The sequence below is a fragment of the Tamandua tetradactyla genome, chromosome 1, assembly GCF_023851605.1.
Source record: "Tamandua tetradactyla isolate mTamTet1 chromosome 1, mTamTet1.pri, whole genome shotgun sequence".
Lineage (NCBI taxonomy): Eukaryota > Metazoa > Chordata > Mammalia > Pilosa > Myrmecophagidae > Tamandua > Tamandua tetradactyla.
The window spans coordinates 68,232,997-68,258,154 of NC_135327.1; the positions used below are offsets into that span (position 1 = coordinate 68,232,997).

The following is a 25,158-nucleotide window of genomic DNA, read 5'->3' on the forward strand; positions in this document are numbered from 1 at the left end:
CTCACAGAGGAAACCACTGAAATTCAAAGCAGGAAGAAACAGAACCAGGAACTAGGACCAGCAGATGCCAGCCATGTGCCTTCCCATGTGACAGACAGTGGCCTTTCTTGAGTCAAGGCATCTCTATGGATGCCTTGGTTTGGACATTTTTATGGCCTTAGAATTAAAAGCTTGTACTTTAATAAATTCCCTTTTTAAAAGCCATTCCATCTCTTGTATATTGCATTCTGATAGTGTTAGAAAACCAAAACAACTTCCAACTCCTCTAATGAAAAAAAAAAGAGAGTGAACAAAGACATTATTGACAAATATGCCAGGAGATCAGGCACAGATCTCATCTGCTAAGGGCAAACTAGTACACAGAGTCCCGGAGTAGCACACACCTACAGAGAGATACACACATTGAAGAATATTTGTATGTAAGTGAGCATGGCCAGGTAATTCAGGACAAGAGACTGATCATTCTCATCACATTAGAAGCCCTCCTCCCAATTCCTTCATCATCTCTACCCTCTCTTTCTTTCCAAAAGATAGCTATTCTCCTGACCTCTAAAGCCATAGGTCAGTTTTGTTTATTTGAAAACTTTCTATGGTAAGGATTTTTCAGTATTATGTTTGTGAATCTGCCTTCATTCTCCCAACATTATGGCTGTTGGATATATCCTTGTCATATATCTCGTGGTTCATTCATTGACACACAGACATACTCTATCCCATAGGGGAATAAACCTGGTATATCCCAAGGAGCAGGTTATATCTAGTCATAGAGCAAAGAACCATCTTAAAGAGTTCCCCAATAATTTTACTCCATTCTACTACTAGACTTCATGCAAAAATTGGTTCATGCCAAGTTTAATCTGAGTATGACACAAAGAAAAATATGGATTAATAAGGAGATACCTGGAAGAAGTTAAATATCCTTGGCAAGAATACTCTCTATTAGTGCATCCCCTTCCATCCCATCAGGATGTACATGACAACACTCTGTGCTGATGGTTATGGGTGCGACTGTTTGCCATGTGCTTAAGGTGATATCCATAAATCAGATCTCTGTATTGGGAAGGTCCCTATTTCCCTTTATAAATAAGAAGTAATCTGGGAAGCAATACTTTGAGGAAGTTTGAATAACTCATCCCCCCAAAATGTTCTCTGCAATGATTTTAGTACAAATTGAGGATCATTTCCACAACCAATTATTCAAATGGTGGCTAAAAGTTCTGACTTTTGAGTTTTAATTTTTACTATATTTATTATCTGGCATTCATCAACAGAAAGTACCTCTTTGTAAGTATCATTATGAACTCAAGTATTTATTCAGCATTTTATTACAGCCGTTATTCTTCTCAATGCTCAAACTTTCCCAATTTTGCCAGTGTTCTAGTTTGCTAGCTGGAAGAATGTGATATACTAGAAATGGGATGGCTTTCAAAAAGGGGAATTTATTAAGTTGCTAGTTTACAGCTCTAAGACTTTGAAAATATCCAAATTAAAGCAAGGCTATAAAAATGTCAATCTATAATATCCAGGGAAAGATAACTTGGTTCAAGAATTCTGATGATGTTCAGGGTTTCTTTTTCTGCTGGAAAGGCACATGGTGAATACAGAGATGTCGCTAGCTTTCTCTCCCAGCTTTTTGTTTCATGAAGCTCCCCCAGGGGCGTATTACTTCTTCATCTCCAAAGGTCTCTGGCTGCATGGGCTCTCGTGGTTCTCATGGTTCTCTTGGATCTCAAGCTTTTTCCAAAATGCTTCCTCTTTTAAAGCATTCTGGTAAACTAATCAAGACCCACCTGGAATGGGTGGAGTCACATCTCCATCTAATCAAGGTTAATACCCACAACTGGATGAGTCACATCTCTGTGGAAATAACCTAATCAAGTTTCCAACTTATAGTATTGAATAAGGATTGGAAGAAATGGTTGCTCCCACAAGATTGGATCAGGGTTAAAATAGGGTACATAATCCTTTCAAATCAGCACAACCATCAAGGGCCCATTTCAAGTGTCCTTTTTGCATATTCTCATTATTATTTGAGCATTTCTTTTTCTTCTGATACAAGTTGTTTTTGGCTCAGATTGAGCTTTTCCTACCTCAAACATAGAATCAGCCATATTTTCCCAAATCTGAACTTTAAGTATATGCATTATTACTAGGATTCCATTGTTTCCAATCCCTTTCAGGGGACAAAGCTAGGGAAAATATGAGTAAACATACATAGATTAATTCATAAATCCAGTCTGATATTACCCACTTAATTTAACCATCGCCTCAAGATTCTTTTCATTCCCCATTACATATTTCCTTCTCCTCTGCCGCAGTGAGAACACGGCTTACTATAGATGAATATAGCTCTTCATTTGCTCTCTCCTCCAAGACACTATAGAGAGCTTTAGAATTGATATACTAATACCACCAAGAGTACCATGCTTACTGAGGAAACTCCATTATTTCTTGGCTTTTAGGTCAATTTGTTTGTTGGCTTCTATTTTCTGTGAAGTAAGAGGGCAGATTGTGTATTCAGAGTGATGGTTGCAGTGAGTGGGTTGGGACGCGTGTTAGTTAGTGATCTCTAGAGAAATAGAACCAAGAGAAGACATCCATCAATATGAGATTTTATAAAAGTGTTTCAGCAACTGTGGGGATGAATGAGTCCAAACTCCATAGGGCAGGCCACTACCTGGCAACTCCAATGAAGGTCTTCACTAAACTCTTCAGGAAAGGCTGGCTGGCTAAAGAAGTGAATGTTTTCTTCTTCTTTAAAATGTTCAACTGATTGGATTAAATTCAGCAATAGGATTCTCTCATTGTGGAAGACATTCTCTTAGTTGATCATAGACGTAATCAGCTACAGATGCAGTCAACTGACTGATGATTTAATCAACCAGCCATGAAATGTCCTTGCTGTAACAGTTAGACCTGTGCTTGCCTGACCAGACAACTTGGCACTATCATCTGGCCAAGTTGACACCTGAACCCAACCATCACATGTTGGGAAAAAAAACTTAGAGCAAAGCGCATAATTAAGATAATTCTTGTGGAGAGTTGGAGGTGAGTTGATTATGGAAAAGAATTATCATTTTGGTGAGCACTGTTGAGTAATCAGTTGAGGTGGGCAATGTATAATTTATTATTAACAGATAAGACATTTATGTAAGTTTCACAAGCAGTGTTCAATTGCTTGTATTCTATCATATGAAAAGAACAACTGTAGGCTACCATCCTCCCTCAGGTGGTGCAGTCAGAACTTTAAGAGACTGCACATAATAGCCCTAACAAGAACAAAGAAGAAGAGCTGGATAAAGGAAACCTCACTCTAGAACACTGTCCTCTATCCACCTAAGAAGCAAGATTAAAAGCAGTTCAGTTAGTTTATAAATGCATAAGTGAATTGATGATATAAGTATGAAGAAAGAAGTGACAAACACCATTTTTCCACACCAGAAAAAACTGTTTCTCACTGAAATTTGAAATCATTGAATGTCATCTCCTCAGAAAACTGTGGTTGAACAAAATCTCATTTTCAATGAAAAAGGAAAAAAAAATAACCTATTTCCAATCTGCTGTGTAAATAAACAAGTTCTATTTTGCCTCCTTTGAAAGGCTTGTACACAGATTTTGGACATATGGCAATCAGCCCATCTCTATATTTGAGGATATTTTCCTGAGCTTAATAATGTGCTTGTAGGGAAAGTGGTTTTTGTTCAATTTTTATTTTTTTTTTGGTTTTCTCTGTTCAAAATTTTAACCAATGGGTTGAAATAATGAGTGATAACAGAGATTCATCTGATGACTTGCTTGTGAGAGAGACCCTTTTCCAATGTGGGCTGCTAATGAGGCTCAGATGGTCATCTAGCAAACACAGCCCTCAGTTACCAAGGCAGGCTCCTCCTCTTCCAGTTCACAATGTTGATCCTTTGATAGAGTCATAAGAGTCCTTACCTGGGATGTAGATGGGAGGCCCAGTAAGTTCTGAATTCTACCTCTAACTTTGTGATTTTAGGTATGTACCCCATACTTTTTCTTCATATGTAAAAGTTATTTATTCACAAACCTTAGTTTATTCATTCATAAAATACTTGTCTAATGGTCACCAAAATCTACTTCACATCCTCAACAAACAGGTCTCCATTCAGTCTTTGTTTAAATAACCCAGCTACCTCACCCTTTAGTACTGACTTAACCTCTTTGGTCCATACATCATAGAATACTCCAGAATAGAAAAAAAAAACAGAAACAAATAAGAACATTAAAGCAATTTACCTTGTGAATGTGTGCATTAAATACATCTATTCTTTAAAATGAACATGTCTACTGCCTCTCCTGGGTAATTTAGTGGAATTCAGAGTCATTCATTTCAGGGAACAAATTCTCAAGCTACCACAACCAGCAACTCAACTACTAGGGGCCTGCGTAAGAACCTATAATTATAGTCAAATAGTGACAATTCTCGGCTATCCAGTCCTGACTTAAAGAATAAATGTATGTCTGTAGGGTAACATATCTGGAGAAAGAGTGAAATTTTTAAATACCTAGAGGCTAGCTACCTATGATTCTCAGTCCTTGGCTATTCTGACACATGGCAAGGCACAGGGAGGTATCGTTGCCTTTCTCCTCTGGGTTGACTTCCGGATTTTTCCCATGGCTTTCTCTCTCTATGCCTGAATTTCATTCTGCTTATAAGGATTCCAGTAATTCAGATTAAGTTCCACCCTGATTCAATTGGACCATACCTTAAATGAAGTAACATTTTCAATAGATTCTATTTACAATAAATAGGTCCACACCCACAAAAATGCAGACCAAGATCAAGAACATGTTCAAACTGAGGTGCACAGTTCGAACTACCACAACATCTTTATCCCATATTCCATTTTTATATTTTTAAACCTGTTTCTATACTCTCTATACAGTTCCAGTAGTCCAGCTGTCATTTCCTGTATCCAAAACATATTGACATTTTGTTAAGTGTTGATATCTGGTTTGGCAAGTATCCTCTTATTATTCTTTACTTCCAAAAATTTTTGGCTAGGTTTGTGCATTTAATTTTTCAGTTGAACTTTAGGATTAATTAATTTAAAAATTAATGCTTTTGGGATCCATAATAAATTTAATTACTCGTTTCTAATACTTGGAAAAACTTACCAGTTACCAATGTGTGAGATATATCTTCCTCTCCAAGGAAGTGTTTTCATTTGGTCAGCTTTCTGTGCCATTTAATTTAAGCAATAATTTAAAAAGGATTGTTTGCATCTAGTAGATTAGTCTGAAAAATGTTGCCTCTGAGTTTGATTGGCCATGCTGTCCTATATGCACCTGTACATTGAGTGTTTATGTGACTGTTTCCTGTCATTTATGCAGGAACTTAGAGATTAAGGAGGCTAAACAATCACACAGCACATGTTCAAAAAGTCACCTCCACAAATCCCCACTCAGAGCATTGGAGGAGTTTACATATCCAAGAGCTCATGGCTGGGTCAGACCAGGGCCACATGTCCCTCACTGCTTTCCCCATCTGTGCAGGTCAAGAGCAGGCTGCCTTTGAATATGGAAAAGGAATTCAAGCAGACTTCAAATTAACCTTAGCCTGGGGCACTGAGGTTGATTCCTGGTATGAGCAGAAAGGGAATGCATTGCAAAAAGAGCTGGATTTGTGGGGCTGAGGTGGGACTTTTAGTTGTGATTGGGGCATATGACAGCAAGAACTAGGGTTAGCAGAAACCCAGTGCCAGGGTAAGTCTGGAGATGTCGATTTGTAGGGAGCTGATTTTTGGAATAGAAGCAAGTGATAAAATCTGGAGATGGTGAGTCTAAAGAGGAAGCAAAGGCATCACAGTTCTTAAGTGTTTGGCTTGCAAAGGAGAGAAAGAAGAGCAGAGAGAGATCTTTGTTACAGAACCTTTTAAAAAGGAGGTAGCCATCAAATTTCAAACATCTCCTTGGCTGATGAGGACAAGGAGAAGTCAATGTTGTTGGTCAATGCCATGTTACCTCTGATCTTTTGCAAATACTTAGGGGTACTATACAGGGCTTGCAGGGGCAGAGGAGTGAAGGCTACATTTTAGAGGAATTGGGGAGCTAAAGGAAGGAGGCACATAGATACCACTGGGGTGGCCCTGGAAAAAGCAGTGGGATTGAGGGCAAGGGAGGGTTATGCCTGTCTAAATGTCAATAGGAAAGCAGTAAGAAGAGGACAAGGTCAAAGATAAAGTTAAAGGAATTTGTACCCTCAGGAAGGATGACAATCAGGGTTGGGGAATCTGTGAAGCACCCTGCTTATTCAGGGCATGTTTGGCAGGAACAAATGACATTTGTCCAAATGATTTAGAGTTTACAAAAATGTTGCTGTCCAACTTTGAAATTAAGAGTCATGGGTTCATGCAGTTTTGCTGTGAAGAGCTTGAGCATTAGCTTCAGAATTGGTAAGTTTCAAAGCACATTGGTCTTGAAAACTGGGACTAGGAGGCTACCTACTGCCAATATCTCAGCTTTTCTCTCATGATGTCTCATTGATCTGCCTATGGAGGAATGTCCTCAAGATGCTCAGGGGGACCATGAAGAGGGAGGAAAGGTTTTTGTGTATCCTGCAGAGAAACTCAAGAAGTTACCCAGGAAGAAGGTACTTCTGATTCTTTAGAAAAAAATATATGTTAAATCTAGCTAGTACATTCTTTAGCTTTTAGATTTACACAGATACATGAAATAATTGAAAGGAAGGTAGTTGAATCAATCCCTACACCAGGAGTAAGACTTTTCCTGATCCCCTCTGAATTTACAATTAAAAGAGAAGTAAAGTTCTGTTTGCATTTAAACATAAACATTGGCACCTCAGAAATTGTCTCATCTGTCCTGCTAAAGAATGTAAAACTATTTATTAAAATAGAAACTGGTGTACAAAGGTAATTCAGGAGACCCAGATTCAATTCCCAGTCCATGTACTTCCCAAAAAACAAACAAAAACAAACAAACAAAAACTCAACAAATGGTGCTCCAATAATGGGATATTCACATGGTAAAATAATGAAATGTGACCCCACCACATAGCATACCAAAATATAATAAAATATAGAAAGACACATAAACCAGTTATTTGCTTTCTTATTTCATTTGTGTACAGGTTACTTTTTCAGGCAAATTTAGAGATGACAAGATGTTTTTTGCCAATCATCTATACCTTGACTTTTGCCCTTATCTATTTGTAGATTTCATCCATACCCACATGTCATGGGCTGGATTGTGTGCCACAAAAGTTAAGCTGAAGACCTAACCTCAGGTAAATGTGAGTGTGATCTTGCTTTGGGAAAAAAAGACTGTGCAGACCAATTTAAGACACAATCATAGTGTACTCGGTTGGGCCCTAAACTAATGACTGGTTTCCTTATAGGGCTAGGTGAAGGCACAGGTACACAAAGACACAGGGAGAATGCCGTGTGAGGATGGAGGCAGAGACTAGAGTAATGCAGCAGAAAGCCAAGGAATGCCAGGAGGGAATTCCAGCATCTATTTTCCAGACTTGTGAGAGAATAAATTTCTATTCTTATGAACCACCTAGTGTTTAATAATGTGCTACTCAGTCACAGGACATTAAGGTACTAACTATAAAACTTAATAACTACGGAACTTTCTTTTGGCAAGCTCTGACAGGGCAGCCTGAGGTAACAAAAAGAGTCCTTCTGGAAGATAAGACTCCTCCTTGTCAGTCTGGTGTCCTTCTCAGTAATTGAGGCGATTCGGATTAGGTGGATGGGTGAGGTGACATCTGCTGTCCTTCCACCTCTGACATTCTCATAAAATATTGTGGGCTTTCAAGTTCTGCTAAGGATGCTAGAATGTGGGAGGCAACCCCCCTTTTTAAAATACAATGTTTAGGAAACCATAAGGGAATACTGACAGATTCAATGCTAATAAACCAAAAAAGAAAGAAAGAAAGAAAGAAAGAAAGAAATCTGTGTTACACAGAATAACACAAACCTGCACTTTGAATATTCTTAATACCTAAAAGTTCTTACAAAAGAAAATATGAGCAATCATATTAAGAAAAAAATAAGCAAAATAAGTTATAAGAGAGGAAATAAAAATGGCCCAAAATATATGGCAAATGATTCTTCCAAAGTGGAAGCAAAAAATATTTACACTGAAAGAATTTTTCTGCCGATGAAATTGGCAAAATTTAAGAAAAACAAAGGAGAGAAGGTATCAAGGACTCAGAGAACAAGGCTTTCTGATACCCTCTGACTGAAATGTGTATTTAAACAACATTTTTATAGAAAAGCCTATATGGTGTTCCAATTCCTTTTTTGGAAATTATTTAATGATTTTGTGGTTGTAGTTGTCAAAAATATTAACTTGAACTGACTTAAGGGGTGCCCTTTATCAGAAGAATCCTGGGCACTTCACGGAATTTAAAGGGGACAGTCAAATCAAGTCTATTGAAAGGAAAACCTTGAACTATTCATTCCATAACAGTTATGGAGTCCCCTATTTAGAGTATATGAAGCCTCCTGGTTCAATTTGTTCAAGTTGTAGATTACCCAGGTTCTAGTCCAAGGGTGATGCTTCTCCTGGTTTAGATTGGCAAACTGGGATTCTGCATTTTTGACCAGTATCTTAGAAGTTCAGTATAAAATAGTGATCATGATACAGAGTTATGATAGGTCAAATGCTGGAAGGACATGGGGATGTGGTCATTATTTCATAACTATAGTTCATCTAAAGTGCTGGTAAATAAATAATATGCTTTGGATTAGCTGTTAGTTTGAAAAACTTCCTTTGCTGTTAGTGAGAAATGTATATATCATCTTAAATCAAGAAGAGCTTCTCAATATTCTAGTGTGTGACCTTAAGGTGTAAAACTTTAGTAATTTTAATAAATGTTTTAAAAATTCACAACCTTCTTCCATCACCACCTTAGCTGAGATCTTTGTATACATCAAAGCTTAATTCCAGGTGTCAGTCAGAACCTAACTGACAAATTAGAAACCATTCCAGGTTTTTTAACAGAATATTTAATGAAAGGAATTGGTTATATAGGAGATGGAAATGCTGAGAAGCTAAAAGGGAATGGTGAGGTAGCTAGAGGACATAAAGACCAGGAAGCTATCATGACCCCTGGGATATTCTTTGGTGGGACCACAGTCCAAAAGCAGAGCCACCCAGAGGACATTAGAACCTGGTAGTGTAGCCTGGTCAGAGCCAAGACCACAGAGGTGGGGCAGGCTGGTGCGAACTGAAGCCACAGAAATGATAGAGTCACCATCCAGAGATGCATCCCAGGTAGAGGAAAGGGGAAGAAATGCTCCAAATTTTCCCTGTCTCCCACTCCCAGTGTTTTGTGAGCACCTTCCATTAAGTAAACTTTCCTGGATATGACTCTCTCTGACAAGGAACAGAGCTCTGCCAGGGCTGGAGAAAAAGGAACTAAGAGGAAAGAGACAAGGACAGTTTGTTCAGTAATATGAGAATGTCTAAGTCATTCTTTATATATGTTTTAGTCTGCTAAAAAGCTGATTGAAATGCAATATACCAGAAATGGGTTGGCTTTTACAATGGGGATTTATTGGCTTATAAGTTTACAATTCTGAGGTCATGAAAAATGTTCAAATCAAGGCATCAACCAGATGATACCTTATTTCTGAAGGAAGTTGACTGGCAATCCGGAGCTCCTCTGTCACTGGAGAAGACACATGGCCATGTCTGCTAGTCCTTCTCTCCCAGGTTTCAATGCTTTCAACTTCTGACTCTTCCATATGTGGTTTTCTTTCTGGGCTTCTGTGTGAGTCCTTCTCTTGCAGCTTTCCTTATTTCTCTCTTAGCTTCTGTGCTTTCTATTTCATGTTTGTATAAGGGCTCCAGTAAGAGGATTAAGACCCACTGGGACATGCCTCAACTTAAATAACCTAATTGAAAGGCTTCACTCACAATAGGTCTACACCCACAGAAATGGATTAACTTTAAGAATATGGTCTTTTTCAGGGTCCATAAAACTTTTAAGTCTTCACAATATGACTCTGAGAAAACAGGCTGAGAGAATCTAAGTTGTTTGGTCACTAAATGGTATAGTCAAGATAGTCTGATATACCCCAGAATCCAAACACTTTCCCTGCTAGTACCTGTCTCCAACTCACATTTCTCCTACGTACTTAGAGGAATATATAGTTCAGTAGGATTTGTGCTTGTCTCCAGAGCACATACTCACTTAACAAGAGAGGACCAGGTTCATTGGGGATCTGCAGTTATATCCTGCATACTCAGCTCTACAAGCCACCATCTGTCTTACTGCAGAGTGAACACAGAAGTCATGCCATCATTTATAAACCTCTGCCACACCACTGCAGAAGGAGAGCTAGGGTGGAAGCTGGGGTGAGGGCGGAGATATTTGAACAATTAAACCATACTACAAGTTTTTGTTTATAAGTCTCACTTTTCTTTCAAATCAGTCACCCTCAACATTTGTACAGTTGATACTAAGTTGGAAATTTACTTTTCCATTTTTCTTTGTTAGAGCCATTCAATGAAACTTTTCTGGTGAATGGATCTTGTCATTATCATGAGGCAATTTTGTTATAATAATAATAGAGGAAAAAGGTAATGCTTGCTACTTCTTTCCTTTTTTCTCCCTTTAATATGGACTTACGGTTTTAACTGCAATACCCATACTGCAGCCCACTAAAGATGGAAAAGAGGAAGACAGAAGGAGCCTTCAATAGCCCCAACTGTCTACATCCAACTTTCTTGCTATGTAGGAACAATAAATTCCTATCTATGGAATGTGGTTATTTGGAACTTTCTGCTTATTTGCACTGAAAATATTCCTTACTGATAAACCCCACTTACAGTGTGCCTTCAGCTCTGGGGGATTCAATGTCTTTGAAGAAGCCAGCTGTCTCTTCCTATACTCCATCATGTTGTAATTTAATTAGTTACCATTTTATAATCTGCCTATCCTATGTCCAATTATTTCTTCTTCTAGTGCAGTGGTTCGCAACTGGTGGTATATCTGCCTTTAAGAAAGGCGTGACAGTATCTGGAGCCATAGTAGTCATAGTTGAGGTAATACTGTTGACATTTAATAACTAGAAGACAGGAATGCTACTTCTACACCCTACAGTACCCAGGACAGACCCACAACAAAGAAATATCTGCCCCAATATGTCAATAGTGCTGAGGTTGAGAAACCATCAATCAGTGCATTAAAACGGAAATCCAACAACACTCAGAGCATTTTACCTTTTGTCTTCACTGTGAAAGTTGTACTGTTGTTACAACTCCAAGTCACCAACTGTTGCATGAGCCATTCCTAAAACACATGGTTAAGACCCTTCTAATTGATTCTGTGTTTACTCAAGCTTCAATTTAGTCTATGTCACTACTGCATCCTTCCCTTTGCATCTTTTATCCATGTCTTTCCAATATCTGATTAAGTGGACAGTTCTCTATGCAGCCTCTATGTGTAAATATTTTCTGCTCAAGCACATTCAAAATCACTAAGCAGAATTTCATTGCTTTCAGAGTGGGGAAACCTGCAGATATCTCAGTGTTCTAATTTGCTTTGCTGCTGAAAGTAGATACCATATAATAAAGTGGCTTTTAACAATAGGAATTTATTAGCTTACAATTTTGAACAGTAAAATTGTCCACATTAAGGCTTCATCAAGATGCCACTTTCTTCCTCAAGAACAGCCGCCAGTGATCCTGGATTCTTCTGTCGCATGGCAGGGCACATGGCAGTGTTTGCTTGTCTCTCTCATCTCTTTTCTGGTTTTGTTACATTCAGCTCCTTGCTTCTGTGGCTTTGTCTGTTTGTCTGAATTTCATTCTCTCATAAAGGATTCCAGACATAGGATTAAGATCTACCCTGAATGAGGTGAGGGTCACATGTTAAGTTAAAATCCTATCCACCCAAACATCCTATTTACAATGGGTCCATACTCTCGGGAATGGATTAATTTTAAGAAACTACTTTTCTGGGATATGTACAGGTTCAAACCACCACAAACGCAGTGACAGTGACTTATAACTGGGTCACAAGGCTATCCGGCATGCTCAGATCTCAGTGGCCACCTGACCTGGCTACAGACAGAGAGCTGTGGCACTGTGGGAATGGGTGAAGGTGTCCCTGCCACTGATTCACACTAACCAATCCGACTTTTCTAATGGATAGTTTTCTCTGTTTTCCTTTTTTCCCCAGGGCTTTTAAAAAATATGTGTTACAACTTTTGAAACTGCCTTCCCAGAGTCATATGTGTGTGCCTGCATCAGTACTATTTGAGTATTTTCTGCTTTAGAAATGGGTTCCATTATGATGTGCCCATTAAATGAGTGAATAGGGAAATTGCACTTCAGAAAGACTCTAGGAAAAAAAGAGAATTTTATAATTTTCTTTTTTATTCTCATTTTCATATTTATTTTCAAGCTAATTTGGCTTACAATGAGGAAAAGGAAGGAGCCCTGAAATGTGTCATAATCATTAATGCTGCATTTACAGCCACCAGTCTCAAAAGATAATATAAAAATGTTAAGAAGCAGAAGAATTTACAGTGTTTACTCTCTCAAATTCAGATGTGATTATTGGTTTATTTACAAAATAAAATGATAAAGTGCTCTGAATCCTTCGGTTCAATTCTTTGTTTGTTTTAATGGAAAGGAAATCGTAGTCTTGGGTGGATGCCTTTGGGAACAGGCTCAGATTCCCTTGACCCTTTGACTTCTGCCCTGAATTTCAATACATGTGGTTGATCAAGCCAAAAACCAGAAGTCCAGGTTCCCTGAAATTCTGCAGACTCAGAGTCTTCCCTCACACTATTGCACTTCCCAATTCCCTCCCAGGGTAACTTCCCATTACCTGAAACCACATCATCTCAGATTCTTGAATTGTCCTCATGGCTCTCTGATTAAAGTTCACGCTTCTTCCTTTGCCTTGTTTTCATCATCACAGGCAAAATCAGTCCCTCCACCCATACCTTGTGTCCTTCATCTTAATCATTCCTTGTTTTGCTGTATTTCCTATGCATTTGAGATGGCATGGTACATCAAAGTCCTCATCACTTTATCACTCTACTGTATTTTTGTCCACTTTCTTCTCACCACAGTGGAGGTAGTCAGAAAAATATAATTCTCTGTCAAATTTTCTTGCCTCATTCCCCACCTCTGATGTATGTACTGAAGCTTCCACCTACACTGCCAATAATCTAATTGCCAAATCAACTGGAGAATTTGCTTCTCAATTTACATACTGTTCTCATCCTCCAGAATTTTCTCCTCCAATAGTTCCTGTCAGCTCTACTTTTCTCTCCTTGATGAATCTTGGCTTTCCATGTGCTGGTGGAATCCTGTTTACCATGTTCAGCCCCTGGCTCTCTTCTCTTCTCATTCCACATATTCTTTCTGCATGATTTACATTTACTTTCCTTCTTTTGGAAAAAGAACAGTGACAGAAGAATGAATATTCAGGCCAGATGTATCCCGAGTCTCAGTCTTACCTTACTGATCTGTGCCATGTGCATTTAAAATAGAATGTTCCTCTGAATTTTGCCCTCTTCTCTGTGAAAACCCATGCCACATTTTTCCCTACACAGTAGACATGTATATTTTTCTCATACAGTAGGACTTGAAATATTTGCAAACAAGGATTATGCACCATGAGTTTTCTCAATTCTAAGAAAAAAATCTCTAGCTTTTGAAGGTATATCTCATAGAAGCATAGATTTATATTCCCTACTCTATTTATTCTCTCTTCTGAGCATTTCATTAATTTGCTAGTTTTTTGTACTTTTTATTTTTAAATAATTTAAAACTTTTAGGACATTGCAAAAATAATACAAAACATATACAGAAAACTCCAATGTACCCTCAACCCTAAAGCTCAGATCCACCAACTTTTAAACATTTTCTATATTTGTCATATCATTCTGTCCCTTTATTTATCTACCTACTTACCTACTGTTAGAACAAAATTGAGGTGCCGGTTCAGTCCAACACTCATAACCAGGCAGCGAGCTGAGGTTGAAAGGGGTTTATTGTAAAAGAGGGAGAGAGAGGAGGAGGGAGGGGGAAAGTGGAAGGGGGGAAAGAGGAAGTGGTAAAGGGTAAAGGAACACTTTCTTCAAGACTCTGAAGAAAATGTCCACCTGCATTGTGATGTGTTTCTCCTTTTATAGTCTGAGCTTCACCATCCCTTACTGGTCCTGAATTCTGCATTTGGTGACTCATCTGATTGTCTTTGACTAGTATTTTTGCTTCCTTCTTCTTTCTGCCTGTCTTGACCTGTTTACTCCTTATTGATGAAGTCATAACATTCTTTGATGTGGTTTCTGGCCATGGGCATTGCCTCAGGCAGTGTTTGGCAAGAGGCATTATGCATTGTGGCAGGGAGGAGGGAGAAGGGAAAGGGTCATGGCTCAGTGGACCATGAGTTTCGGCCATTGCTGCAGGGGAGAAGTGGTTGGGGCCTAAGCTCTGTCCCCTGCAGCCTGTCATTCCTGCCTTTTGTTTATTATAAAATTTAGGAGAGGAGGTGGGGGCATGGCTTGTTATTCTTAACTGTTTCCTGCTGGAGGGGGGCAGCGTTAAGGGACTTTGGGGGTGGAGGCAGAATTTTTGATGTGACAGTGGTTAGATGCTGCTTTATTCAGGTTTTTCATTTGTCATCCTTAACTGCTTCCTGCTGGATGGGGGTGGCATTAGGGGAGCTTTGTGGATGGAGGCAGGATTTTTGATGCAATGGTGGTTAGGCACTGCTTTATTCAGTTTTTGCCTTGCAAGTCTTTGGTAACTTAGCATGTTGTTCCTGAAAGAGCTTAAGAGTAATATGTTATGAACTGTCTTTTGAGTTAGTGAAGTAATTGTGTGGTGTAAGAATTGATTAACAAGCTTACAGAACAAGGGCGCTACAGTAAGTAAATTATTAACATAGAAGCAGCATTTCTAATTGGGGAATAGGCAAAGACCACCTTCTTTGGCTGTTAGCAGGTTCAGCCTGCACTTGTTTTGCAGTATTACTGCCACAGGTGAGTTAATTTTGGTTTTGTACATTAATTAAAATGGCAGAAAAATTTTTACATTATTTTGGAGTTCTTTTGAGAGCATCTGTGAGGATATTATACTACTAACTCCAGTGCCTACCCTTGTTAGGATGCCTAGACACCTAGAGTATACCTAGAGTAGCTAAGAGAGGTAGAAGGATAACATTACATTTTGGTCTTAGGCTAATGTTAAAGGGAATGGGGAAGGACTTGTTAGTAGGAGTTATTGAGATTTTTGGTGATAGACTGGAGAGCAGGTTCCTGTCCAGTTGGTAGGTAGTCAAGACTTTCATAACTTTTATTAAAATAGATTAATAATCTCAGAAAACTTTGTTATTTTAACAGAGAGAAAACTAAATTTTAATTTTGTATTAATATATATTATTTAACATTAAAGCTTTACCCATCAGATTTTTTCAGCTTTGACTATAATTTTCTTCTCCACTAATATTTATGACTTACTATATCCATTAAGGTTTTGTCTACTTTTTCGTCATTCTGTAACAACCATTTATTTTATCTTAAGACCCAACTATCCCTTTTTTTCCCATTTAATAAAATCACATTCTTTATATCCTTCATAGTCAAGTTTCCAAGCAAACATCACAACATCACATCATGTACAATGACCATTAAACTCAAACTTGTCAGCATAATGACAAGTATTTATAACATGTTAGTGAATTATTTTTGAAACAGTAATTTTGCAATTTTTTATGAAAAATTTAAGATTGAGGTTGGGTGAAGATTGTGACTGAAGGTAAGTAGCAAGACTGCAGGTGGCATGAGGCTTAGCTTTCAGTAAGGGAAGTGTGAGCACTGCATTTAGTTTGGCCAGAATGTCTCATTTTAAGAGGGGGACTGGGTATGTAGGTACTACTAAGAATGTGGAAAAAGGAAATGTTTTGAAGAGTGCAGGTTATGGGTGAAGTTTGTTGTGGGCATGTGCTTTTTCCATTAATTTCAACTATAGATGTGAGGGAAGGGGTTAGAAGTCCTGAAAATTTAGGTAAGATAAATGTGGCTCCTGTATTAACTACAAAATAGACTGACTTACCTGCCATGAGGATGTTTACCCTGGGCTCAGGCATGGAGATGGGAGAGTTTGGCTGGAGAGCCTGGGCCCCATCAGTCTTCCATGGTTAGGTCAGGAAGGTCTGAGACTTTAAATCTCACAGGAGGGCTGCTTGTCAAGGATGGCTGTCTATTCCTGTGGTGAGAGGCTGAAGGACAGTCAGTGTTGCAGTGTCCTATCTTGTGGCAAAGAGGGCAAGGCCTTGATTAAGGCAGGTTTTTTGCCCAGTGTCCCTCCTGGCCACAGTGAAAACAGGGGCTCTGGGGTAGCCAGGTTATTGGTTTTTTTCACCTTGCCAGGCCTGAGTGGATTTTACCCCATCCTGCCAGGCCTGGGTGGACCCTTGCAGGACATCAGCCAGCAGTAAGTAGGGAACATTTTCTCATGCCAGTTTTTATTTTTCCTGAGCTGATATCTTATTTTCCTTTTCTCCTGTCTATTGTTGAAAACCCAGAAAGCAACTGGATAACTTCATCCTGTGGGATTTGGGGTCCTTGCTCCAGCTTTTGAAGTTTTTTATGAATGTCTGGATCTGGTTGTGTAATGAAGGATGTGTGTGCAAGAAAAGGCATCCTTCAGGTTAGGCTGGATCTAGAGCAGTGTATTTATGAATTGAATTTGTTATGTGGCTCATAAAAGCTGTGGGATTTTCATCCAATCCTTGGGAGAGTTTTAAAAGTTTGTCATAACTGACTGCCTTAAATCCTGCTTTTTTTCATTCCTTCCAATAGACAAGTGAGGAAGTGGTGCAACTTGAGTAAGTCAGGGAGTTAGGTTGGTAATTTTAATTAGAAGGAACTACAGCAGAGCCCTCTGAGTAAGTTTGGGAGGTCACTGGCAAAAAGTTGGTCTGCATGAATGGTAGCTGCTGCCTAAATGTGGGTTTATTTTTGAAGTGATAAAGAAAGTAAGGATTATAACTATATCTTGGTAGGTGAGATTATAGGTTTGAGTTAGACTTTTAAATTCACATCCTTCTACTTCCCTAAGAGGAAAAGTACTGGCAGAGGAGGTGGCAGCTGAGGATAAGGAAGTGGGGAATTCAGCAGCAAGGGGGTGAGGGGGAAGGAAAGGTGAGGCAGTGGGGGGGACAGGGGTTAAGACTGGCCTATGAAGCAGGGTATGGGTGGGGAGAAGTGGGGGGAGGAGGAAGGGTGGGGAGGAGCAGAGGGCTGTGGGGAGGGGGAAGGTGGCAGAGGAGGGCTGGAGGTTAAAGGGGGTGATCTGCCAGGTAGAAGGAGTTCATGGGAGGCGGATAAGAGGGGGAAGGAGTAGGAGGGTTTGGCTTTTCCAAAGAGAGAGAAGGAGTGAGAAGTTTTGGTCTTTCATTGAGGAGGAGGATTTGGTACATAGTTAGAGAAGAACAGAGTGAGGGCTTAGCACACAGTATCCAGAAAGCTTGGGCATAGAGTACCTGATCCCACTTTGCAGATTGCTGCAGGAAATTATTAAGGTCAATGAGAATTTTAAGATGAAAAGTATCATTTTCAGGCCAACGATTTTGGCTGTCCACAGGGTACTGGGGCCAAGCCACCACAGAGAAAAGTAAGAGTTTCTTTGGCTTGATGTTGCCTTGTAGATCTAGTTTTTTTAGGTGGTGTAACAGATAGCCCAAGGGGGTGTCTTTAGGGGGAATAGATTGTGTTGCTTCCATGGCCAGGGAAGAGAGAGATTGAGGAAGCAGGAAAGGACAAGTACACTCAGTGGGGACACTCTTTGGAGTCACAGTTCAGGGGTGTAGACTATGTCTTGAAGAACAGAGGCAGGTGTCCCCATGGCTGCACAACAGAGGGAGAGCATCTCCAAATTGAATTTGGGCATCCCCAGAATCCACTGGGACTAGGACCAGGAGCGAGGCAATAGCCTGTGGAAGGTTCTGACTAAACACTTAGATTTGTGAGAGGAGAGTCTTGACTGCACCTTCCTGGACACGTGGGGTGTTTCTGGAACACCAAACAAAACTCTCCTGGGAATGGGGCCCCTGGACCCCAAAACAGAATCTCCATGCTGTGTATGCCTGAGCCCACACCACCGTGGACCCTGCCAAGATGTCCTGTGAGAGTATTCTAGCACAAACCAATTCCTTAGTCTTACCTTTTAGTATGAGAGGACCAGTGTTGGGTGCTGGGCATGGAGAAGTGAAAGAAGGGATGCTAAAGCTACAGTGAAGAGAGTGAGAACATAACTGATTTTGGCACCAGATGTTAGATCAAATTGGGGGGGGTTTGGCCCAACACTCAAAATAGTATGAAAAAAACTTTCTGCCACTTTAATCAATGTACAAAACCAAAATTAACTCACTTGCAGCAGTAATACTGCAAAACAGGTGCAGGCTAGACCTGCTAACAACCAGTGAGGGTGACCTTTGCCTATTCCTCAATGAGGAATGCTGCTTCTCTGTTAATAATTTACTTACACTAGCATCCTTGTTCTGTAACCTTGTTAATCAATTCTTACACCACACAATTACTTCACTAACTCAAAAGACAGTTCATAACATATTACTCTTAAGCTCTTTCAGGAATGATATGCTAGGTACCAAAGGCTCGTAAGGCAAGAACTGAATAAAGCAGCACCTAACTACCATCACATTAAAGATCCTGCCTGCATCCCCAAAGTTTCTTAATGTCGCCCCATCCAGCAGGAAGCAGTTAAGAATGATAAACAATGCTCCCGCCTCCTCTCCTAAATCTTATAATAAACAAAAGGCAGGAATGAAAGGTCCAGGAGATGAAACTCAGGCCCCCACCCCCTCCTCACCATGCAGCAATGGCTGAAACTTGTGGTCCACCGACTTGTGACCCTACTCCTTCCCACAACTCATAATGCCTCTTGCCAAGTGCTGCCCAGGGCAAGAAACCACGTCAAAGAATGACTTTCAGCACAAACTCCATCAATAAAGAGCAAATGGGTCAGGACAGGCACAAAAAGAAGGAAGCAAAAATACTAGCCAAAGGCAATGAGATGAGTCACCAAATGCAGAATTCACGACCAATAAGGGGTGGCAGACTTCAGAGTATAAAAGGAGAAACACATCACAACACAGGTGGACATTTTCTTCAGGCTCTTGAAGAAAATGTTCCTTTACCCTTTCCTCCTCCTCCCTTCCCTCTTCCCCCTTCCCCTCCTTCTCCCGCTCCTTCCTTTACAATAGACCCCTTTCACCTCACCTTGTTGCATGGTTATGAGTTGGTTTAAATAATGGACCAACCTTTCCACAATTTGTTCTAACACCTACTATCTATTATCTGTCTGCCTAATTATTTATCTAACCATCTATCTATGTATATCATCTATCATATATGTCATATCTACCTAATCATGTATTTATATGATATATCTACATATGTCTAGTGATCATTTGTCCATCAATCTAGTTTTTAAACACTTGAGGGTAGTTTGTATCTATCATATTCCTTGGACACAATGCTTTCATGAATATTTCCTTAGAATAAGGATACTAACTTATGTAACTACATTGAGTACAGCTATCAAGTTCAAGGAAAAGGAGTTTACCATTGATGTAAACCTTAGAGTCTATATTTCAATTTTTTCATGTGTCCCTCTAATATCCTTTTCAGCCTTTTCTCCTCCATTATTTTACCTTATTTACTAGAATTTTAACTTTTTTTTTAGAATAGCAACTTTAAGTCTGGTATCCATCCAGATCACTGTAGGTTTTATAATGAGAACATGGGAGTAATAGCAGCTGTAAGGCTGAGGACAGCGTCATGTGATGGGCAAGCTGGAATTCAAGCCAAGAACCCCCAATGACTGCTGACAGCCACTCCCAAAACATTGTTCTTTGTGGGGCAAAGCAGGCCTTCCCAGCACCTTGATTTTGGACTTGTTCTAACTTCAAAACTGTGAGCCAATACCTTCATATTATTTAAACAAACCCATTATGTGGTATTTTTGATGTGCACTCATGCTATCACATGACAGAAGGATAACATTTCTTTTTCTATTTTATTTCTTTTTTAATCTAATAGCATCTTACAAGCATGAAGACAATGATAATATACTAAAAAGTACTGGATAGTAAGAACCCAGGGAAGTATTTAGATTTTTAAACTAATTCTTATGATGATAATTTTTCATTACAAGTATTTTAGCTATATATTGCATTTTCTGCAAATATACCTTGGATATTAGCAACTTCCCCAATCCCACGTCTGGTGGGTTTTTTTAAGAATAACAAAAAATATTTTACTGAAACAAGATTTACAGAATTTTCTACAAAATGGGCAGTTTTTTTTTTAGAAGATTCTATGCTTGACAGCAAAATCACAGTATTATTAGTGATTAGTGAAGGCTGTGATATTTGTTTAGTGTTGTCATTTTGGTTCAGACAATCAAGTTTGTCCAAATATAGCATCTAAATAAAATTAGGCTTGGCTAGAGGGCATATTCTAAAAAGCAACTGGTTATCTGCTTTTAACCAGGGCATTCAATTCAATCACCACAGAAAGGGTGAAGAGAAGCTAATAAAATTAAAATACAACTACTCCCTCCTCAAAAATAAAAATAAAATAAAGAAAAACACCCACACCCCTGATGCTAAGCCTGACAACTACCTTCATTCACAGGGCTTTATATTTAAATCACATTTGGGGAAATGAATAAAAGCAGGGAAGGAGCCACTGCATTTAAGTGTTTCACAAGAATCCAGATGATACCTTTAACCTCTGCTCCTGCTTTACAACAATAAATCAGGGCAAGATTTACTAATGCGCATTTAATCACCAAAGAACTGAAGATATTTAGGCTTTTATTCTGTAATGTTTCTAAGACTTGTGTCCATTAAATGCAAGCAAAAAAGGAAGAAGTCTTGGCAGAACAGAAAAAGTAATGTACCCTGGATGACCAGATCAATTTAAATATTATTCATGGTATATAGCCTAGTCCATGCTCTAGCTGTTTCTGTGGCTTGGCTTCATTGATCTCCTATTGCTCCACTACATTGTTGGGTATGGACCAGCTGGATTGGGAGCCTTTAACAAAGCCTGATCAATAGTAGAACTGTATGGATCTGCAGTGCTGGGGACCACTTATCTTTCAAAATATCTAAACATATTCTTCCTGACTTCTCTACTTTAAGATGATAACTTTAGTTCATGAAACATACCTTTGGGGCTGTCATCAGATATTCTTCTGGGAGGAATAGTTCAAGTTCAAAAGTCCCCCCATCAGAGGGGGAGTCTTGGGGGTCAGCAATGACCACATGAAAATAATAGGTGTTTCTCTCATCTGGTTCTGCTTTAATACAGGGAACTGGTTCTGCCAGCAAACACTGGATTTCCTTGTTAATCCCACGGGTCATCATGTCAGGTCATGAGATCAACCTCTGGTCTCCTCCCCTGGTGTATTTTGATAAACTATACCTTAATTTCATTAAAAATGGCCCTTTGGCATATAAAATGGTATTAAACACAAATAATGGATATGGGTCCCATATGAATATCAAATGTGAAACTCTATGGACTAGAAGACGTGAATAAGTACCAATGTATTTTTGTTAAAGAAGTCAGCCACAAAGAAAGAACAAATGGAAAGCAGTAAGTATCTTTAAACAGGATTATGTTTGTTAGGTGATCCAATTTTCTCTTGTCTTACAGAATTTTGACTGTCATGGAACTTGTCAAAGAGAATGAGAAAACCACTGAATTTGGAGAATTTAAAAAAACCTTGCTCCCATCCTTACCAATACAAAAGCCTGATAGACTGCAAATTTATGCGTTTTCCTGAACCTGTCAGTGAACTTTTGCATAGATTCAAAAATCTATGGAGAGACAGGCACATGCAGAGAGAGGTAAGTTGCAATCACTGGCTTACCTGGGGTATATACACCTGGACATAGTGAGAAAAACTTAATTGGAATGGTTAGTAAATTGGTGGAGTCTGAATATGTAATGGTGAGAGGGTGTGAAGCCTTTCAATGCTGCAGAAATTGAGAGATTCTGCACCATTTACTGGAACGTTTTCCACAAACTCCACCAAATGTCCACAGAAAAGTATGGAGAAAGTTTTAAGAAAGAAGTTCTCCTCAGTAGAGGAATAGCAGCCTTTGCAAGTGGGACATGGATCTCCACTGGACCTACCTTCCATGGAGAAATCCCCTATGGAACAAAAGCCTGATCTCTGGGGGGGAGGCAACAAACCCTGCCAGGCTGATTGCACTGGTAAGAACACACTGCAGCATGTGAAAGGCAACACAAAAACCTGACGCTGGGGGATCTACAAATAGAATTGGAAGAGAGCAAGAGCACTGTGGACTCAAGAACACACCCCTGAAATGTGGAGACAAGCTGCCTGCTGCTCTATAAGACTGAGGTTTCATCAAGAGCAGTGAACTCTCCACTGTCCCTCTTACCACTCCTGCTGCAGGGCTAACAAGCTTATAATAATAATGGGTGAGGCAGAGGGAGAGGGAGAGGCAAAAACAGACACCTGGGAAGAGACCCAGTGTGAGAGAAAACAAAAAGGGATGGAGAAAACTGAGGTAGAGGAAAAATCTCTCTGTCAAAGCAGGCTCCCCTTCTTCTATGGACAGAGCTGAATCAAAGTGATGGTCGATTCAACACTAACGAAACACTTCATCCAATAATAGCAGAATATACCTTCAAGTGCCCACAGAACTTATGCCAACATAGACTGAATCTTGGGCTGTAAATGAAACCTCAACAAATGTAAAAGGATTGAAATCATACAGCATGTATTCTCTTAACACAATGGAATCAGTCAAGAAATCAATATCAGAAAGACAACAGGAACGTATTCAAATTCCTGGAAACTAAAACACACTTCTAAATAAGCTATGTGTCAAAGAAGAAATCTTAAGGGAAATTAAAAACATACAGTGATTTGAATGAAAATGAAAATACAATATATAAAATTCTGTGGGCACAGCTAAACAAGTGCTGAGAGGGAAATCTTTGGCCCTAAATGCATACATTAAGACAGGAAAATTCTCAAGTAAATATCAGATTCTGCCTCAAGAATCTAGAAAAGAAGAGCACAATTAAACCAAAACAAGCAGAAGGAAAGAACAATTAAGATAAAAGAACAGAAATCAATGAAATTGAAAACAGAAATATGAGAGAAAATTAAACAAACATTAGTTGCTTTAAAACATCAATAAAATTGACAACCCTATGGTAAAACTAACAGAGAGAAGACATAAATTACTACAAACAGCTCTACACACATTAATTTATCTATTTAGATGCAATGGAGTCTTTTGAAAAGCCCAAGCTACTACAGATCATTCGTTATGAAATAGGAAATTTGAACTCATAATTATTAAAACTTTCAAGAAACACTCCAGGCCCAGATGTTATAACTGAAAACTTCTACCAAGTATTTTTAGAAGAATTAAGAATAATTTTATATACTCTATTCCAGAAAATAAAGAAGAGGGAACCCTTTCCAGATAATTTTATGAAGTTAGTATTTCCCTGATGTTAAAACCAGTCAAAGATAGTACAAAAGAGAAAACTACAAACCAATATCCTGCATTAAAATAGACACAAACATCCTTGACATAATATTAACAACTATAATTCAGCAGTATATAAAAATATGTGTAAACCATGACCAAGTAGACTTTCTTCCAAGGCTGCAAGGCTGAGTCAATATTTTAAAAGCAATTAGTCTGCCATATCCACAAGCTGAAGAAGAAAAATCACACGGTTGTATCAGTTGATATAAAAAGCAAGTGACAAAATTCAATACTCATGATAAAACTCTCAATAAGTTAGGGACAGAAGGGAAATTTCTGAACTTGAAAAAGAGCACCTGTAAAAGCCAACAACTAACATAGAGTTAAGGTAAAATACCAATTCGTTACTTCTAAGATCAGGAATAAGCTAAGGATGCTGTTCTCTCTACTCTTATTTAATAAAACATTGGGAGTTCTAAGACCTCATTAAGGTAAGGAAGGGCTAAAAAAAGGTGTAAGTTCAGAACGGAAGAGATAAATCTGCCCCTCTTTTCAGGTACCATGATTTCTATATAGAAAGTCCCCAAGGAACCTACCAAAAATTTGAAAAAATAAGAAACTCCTAGAACCAATAAATGAGCTCAGAACAGTCATAGACAACAAAGTCAACACCCCCAAATCAATCACTTTTCTACATACTAAAAATATTCACAAAGAAACCAAAAGTAAAGTTGAAAACTATACCATTTTACAAAAAAAGAGATAAGTATTTAGATGTAATCTAACAAACACATACAGGAGTTGCATGCTGAAAACTATTGTTTTTATAAGCACTGAGGAAAGAAATCAAATAAAAACTAAATAAATGGAGAGACATACCCAGTCCATGTATTGGAAGACACAATATAGTTAAGATGTTAATTCTCCTTAAAATTATATCTATGTTTACTGCAATTCCTAACAATATCCCAGGAAAACTTTTTATTATAAGACACAGGATAGTTCTAAAATATGTATGGAAAGGAAAAGGAAGTAGAATAGCTAAAACAATTTTGAGAAAGAAGAAAAAGGTGGGAGGAATTAATTTGTCAGATTGCAAAATGTATAAAGTATAGTATCAAAACTGTGTAATACTGTCGGAGTGATAGTTACATAGATTAATGGAACAAAACAAACAACCCAGAATAAACCCACACAGATATTGCCTAACTGATTTTTCACAAAGGTGAAACACAATTAAATAGAGGGAAGCTAGAGGTTTATAAATGATGCTAGAACTATAGGATATACATAGGCAAAAATTAATCTCAACATACATCTCACACCTTATACAAAAATGATCTCAAAATAGACTATGAACTTAAAACCAAAAACCATAAAAATTATAGGAAAAAGCTTAGGAGAATTTTTTGGGATCTTGGGCTACACAATGTGATTTTAGTCTTAATATTGAAATATGATCCATAAAAGGGCAAATTGATAAATTGGGCTTCAACTTCCACTCCACGAAAGCCAATATGAAGAAAACGATTCTAGTTTGCTAGCTACCAGAATGCAATATAACGGAAACTCAAAGGCTTTTAAAAAGGGGAATTTAATAAATTGTAAGTTAACAGTTTTTAGGC

At 38.6% G+C, this 25,158-nt stretch overlaps 1 pseudogene; it reads right to left on the reverse strand.

Annotated features, from left to right (window-relative positions):
• Nucleotides 1-20,968: 20,968 nt before the first annotated feature.
• On the reverse strand, nucleotides 20,969-21,415 carry LOC143680883 (ubiquitin-conjugating enzyme E2 N pseudogene; annotated as a pseudogene).
• Between the last annotated feature and the right edge of the window lie 3,743 nt (nucleotides 21,416-25,158).